This window comes from Rattus rattus, chromosome 7, assembly GCF_011064425.1.
Source record: "Rattus rattus isolate New Zealand chromosome 7, Rrattus_CSIRO_v1, whole genome shotgun sequence".
NCBI lineage: Eukaryota > Metazoa > Chordata > Mammalia > Rodentia > Muridae > Rattus > Rattus rattus.
Window position 1 is genome coordinate 73,537,442 of NC_046160.1, and position 5,034 is coordinate 73,542,475.

General features: G+C 31.7%; 1 pseudogene; it reads right to left on the reverse strand.

The window, feature by feature from the left end:
• Positions 1-2,386: 2,386 nt before the first annotated feature.
• LOC116906099 lies at positions 2,387-4,025 on the reverse strand (annotated as a pseudogene).
• Positions 4,026-5,034: the final 1,009 nt, after the last annotated feature.

A 5,034-nucleotide genomic window follows, 5' to 3' on the forward strand; every position in this document is an offset into this window, starting at 1 on the left:
TAAATATTGAATTTTCAATGGACAAATCCTCCTATACACTAAACAATTCTATAAACTTTATGTATAATATATAAATTTTGTAAAATTGAATTTCCCTTAAGAATCAAGTAATAAAATTGGTTCAATCTAAGATCACAACCTAAACATGAATTCAATTATTATAAATTATAGTAATTAAAATTTATTTTATTATTAAAAATTCTTCTAAGCATTAGAAATTAGTTATTGTAAATTACTTCTTTAAATATGAAATTATTGTGATTTTTGGAGTTTTTGTTAATGTTTGTTTATTTAGATAGGGAGTCCTACTGTAATGTAAGCTAGCCTGGAGTGCACTATGTGGGTCAGGTAGGTTTCTGATTCATAGGAAGCCTCCTATCTCAGCTGTCGAGTCCTGAGATTATAGGCATGCTGTCATGCCAGGGTTATAAACATAATTATATGTTTATAATTATATGTTCACAATATATTATATGTTCATAATAATTATGTCATACTGGCTTTGAAAGGTGCATAACTACTATAGAACCATGTGTGCCATTCACACAGCTTTGGGGGTGCCTCCTCCTATACGGTTTAATTTAGTATCTCTTTTTCTAGGAAAAAATTACTACACTTTCAAGTTTAATGGTTTTATGGCATATGTATTCATACTCATTGTACATAACGATAGGTTTCCTAAGGCAATTCTTCTAAGTATATCCTATTACATTATCTATATTCAGCCGTCACATTCTCCAATTCCTTTCCATGCTTCCTCCCTGTCCTTGTCTTCTTCTTTTACCCTGTCTCCTTTCTGCATCCATAATATTCATAAACTTAAATAATTTTATATTTTTAATAATTTAATAATTTTTAATAATTTTATATTTTAATAATTTAATAATTTTTAATAATTTTATATTTTATAATTTATATGGAGATGATATTTATATAATTTATTTTATAAATCTAACATTTAAAATATTGTCAGAAATCATTTGATAGTCATACCAGTCTAATTCACTTAAAACATTGATCTTTAGTTGCATCCATTTTCTGGAAAATGACAACTTTATTCTGCTTTGAGCCGAATACATGTTTTGTTTATATTCTAGATTTTTCATATGTTCATCTGTTGATGGACACCTAGGTTGATTCCATGACTAATTTATTGTTGATACTGCTACAGTAACCATGGAAGGGCAAATATCTCTGTGGTAACTTGGCCTATTGTCCATTGGGCATATAATTAGGAGTGGTATTGATAGCCCATACAATATTTCTATTTCCAGAGATTTTATTTTTTGAGAAACTTTCATACTAATATCTGTAGTGACAGCCAAAACTAGTTACCATTCCCAGAAGCAATGATCAAAGATTCACTTTCCCCAACATTTATTACTTGATTTTTATTGTTAGCTGTTCTAACTGGCAGTACAGTTTTAATTTGCATTTCTATGATGGTTAAGAATATTTTTATATGTTTATTAGCCATTCACACTTTATTTTCTGAGCAGCCTTTGCACATTCCACTAATCCATATATTTTTTAATTGTGCATTTGTTTTAGAGGAATATTTAGCGATTGTTTTTCTTTTTTTTATTAGTTTCTGAAATATTTCAGGTGCTTACCCTCAGTCATGTGTATTTTACACCAAGAAAGATTTTATATGATTCTATGGGCTGCTGTTCTCTTTATTGTGTCTGGTCCTGTGTAGAAAATTTTACATTCATGCAATCTCATTAGCCAACTATTGATATTATTTCCTGAATGGCCAAAGCAATGCGACAAAAATGCTAGAATTATATCACCATACCTGGCATCATTACATTACAAAGGTTAACAACCAAAATAACATAGTATTTGCATGAAAAACAGGAATTTTTGCATGAGAGTTGTTTCAGAAACTCATGACCTATGGTTATATCTTGAAATGTTTTTCCCAGATGGCTTCCATGCTGAGTCATGTATAAAGACTATGATCTACTCAAATGATTTTTGCACGGGGTGGGAGGTAAGGATCTAGCCTTGTTCTTTCTTTTGTATGTGAATATTCAATTTTCCAGTGCCTTTTATCTTTTTTTTTCAAATTTGGTTAACTTTATTTAAATTGAAAAATATTTCTTAAAACTGCATTTAGCCTCAAGATCATTTATGAAAAATCACCAATATTTCTAAGGCAGAAACATTTATGTTTACAAAACCAGATTTTATTTTGGAGCTTATTCTTTAAGTAAATCATGGAGAGAAAAAAAAGCCCGTTATTTAGAGGTGCTATTTATATAATTTATTTTAATTTTTAAGAATAATCAGGTAGAAACTTTGTGACGGAAACAACTTCAGAGCATGCTGGCATCTCAGAAGCAATCCTCAAAGGTTTAGTTTTTTCAGTATCTAGCCATGCCTAAGACCCTTCTTCATCTTTGATACTGGGAGCCGAATAATACTTTACATGTCCTAGGTCAACAATTGTATCCTCTACAACAAGAGTGCAGACATCTGTAGACATACTGAGTGTTCTTGTAGGAGAAAGTGGAATGACTTTTGTAAATAAGTTCAGGTACCTCAGAGCAAAAGTTAGCTGAACTTCTTCATTCATCTCTAGGGTTACAGCTTCTTCTTCATCAACATGACATGTTTGTGACACCTTAATGTTTCCATTTTCAAGCTCTCCACTTGTGGAAAACTTCACCCCATCCTTTGCACAGGATATCTCAACCGCATCTCCAATATGGCTAAGGTCTGAGCATATATGTGCAAATTCACCAGATGGCATCTTTACTACTCAGCTGTACCCCTGTTGTGGGATTCCACGTTGCTCAACATCTAAGTCCATTAATTTCATTTCCTAGTCTGAAACTTTCTCTTGATTTGATGCTTCAAATACTACTGCTAAGGTCCCAGCATTATCTTTTTGTTCTGATATTTATTTTGAAAGCCTTTTCAAAAGTTAGGTGTGCTGTAGCTTAGTGGGTTAACTCTGGGTTCTCTCTTCTATTGCTGTACATCCCTGCTTCTTGTGTCAATACTATGTGATTTTGGTTGCTAATGTAGTAGAGTTTGGGATAAGGCATGGTGGAACCTTCAACATCATTCCTTTTGCTTGGTATTGCTTTGTTTATCTGGGATCTTATGTTTCCACAAGAATTTTATGTTTGATTTTGTATCTTTGTCAAGAATGTCATTGGCATTTTCTTAAGGATTTTATCTGTAATATATAGATGACTTGTGGTGAATTAGTATAGTAATTTCACAATATTAATTCTGCTAGTCAATGAATATGGAAGGTCTTTCCATCCTCCATTCCTATTTCTCAGTGTAGTCATCTTTCATCTTCTTAGTTGATTTGATTAACAGATATTTTTGAAGCTCTTTTGAATAGAATCTTTTTCATTTTAACATATTCATTATTATTATATAGGAAAGCTATTTATTTCTGTATATTGATTTTATATCCTATATGTTACTGAAACTCTACATCTATAGCTCACAGAATTTGAGGTAAAGTAGAAAATAAAAAAAAATGTTTGTTAACATTAGTAGAATTGAAAATGAATAAAAATACATAGTAGTGGTTGGTTTACAGGAGAATGGAGTATAAATATTATTAAAAATAAAAATCCAGTTTTCGCAGGGGAACATTAGCAGCAGCACAAAAGGATGGCTTGTGCACAAATCCCATTCCGTTGAGCTGGAAAGATGCAGTGATTCTTTCTTGTTACCCAAAGCTATAAGTAATCTAAGCGTCCGGACATTCTGAATGAGTAGTATTGGATAATTCTCTTTAAGAACAGTCTTAAGAAGTGTATTTCATCATCACTTGATATACCATCAGAAAAATCCCAGAAAGTCACTAAACTAACTAAATAACTAAAATAACCACACATTATTTTCATCTATTTATCTAGTGAAGGTGGGCAGACAGAACATGCTGGCATCTCAGAAGCAAGCCTCAAAGGTTCTCTCCTTCCACTGCCTTGATTTCAGGGCTCAAACTCAAGATTACCAGGCATAGTGGTACGTTCCTTTACATCGTAAGGCATCAGTCCAGCATAAAGGTACAATTCATAAGACTTTTCCTTTTTTACTAATATTAATTAATGTACAAAGATGTTTCAACATAATATTTATATGTTTATTATACACTTTGATCATGCTCACACCTATTACTTTATCTTACTCTCTATCACCCTCATTGTCATCTTGCATATCCTCTATAGTCACCTCTTTATTTTCATGTATATTTTCCCTAAATTTATATCATGAGACAAAACTTTTCTTTGTAAGGATATTCACTTAATACTATCATTTCACTTCCTTCCAGGTTTTTCTTCAAGCAATCTTTTCCTTTCCTCTGTGATTTTTATTAAGCCCTTATTCAATTTTAAAATAGATATATAGTGACCAAATATATTTATATCATACTAGTATTCCATGAACTTCACATGTGAATGCATAATGAGACTATAGGCTTAAGATCCAGTTTCTTTCCTACCTTTATCTGAAAATGTTAGATATGTTGTAGACAAATCTTTAGCTAAGGTTAGGTTCATCTTATGAATAGATGTATAAGATTTTAGTCAACATATATCTGCTGTGTTAATATATTTAAAAGCTGAATTTCAATGCAGTTAGTCAACAGAAGACAGTGAAGATTTAGAAAAAAATCTGTCCTGTTTTGATCTGGTAAAAGCAAGTTAATAGGAAACTGTATTCACCTCAAGGTAAGCTGTATTAAAAAGTACTAAAACTTGTTTCTATGTTGTTCACTGAGTAATGTTTCTTCTCAAAATTTCTCCACTGAGAGTAGAAAGTGGACATGAACTCCCATCTCTAGACAAGAAACTATCTTCAGTTGACATCCAGTTGCAAAGGAAAAATGGGCTTTCTCCAATCGAGTCTAACTGGGCACATTAATCACACTTAAGGTTAGGTTCCATACCCAACAGTAGATGGTCAACACAAATAAACTCAATGCTATTTTTGCAGTTGTTTTTTGTTTCTTTGGATATTTTTTGTCTTACTGGTTTTATGGTTTCTGAATCTGTGTTT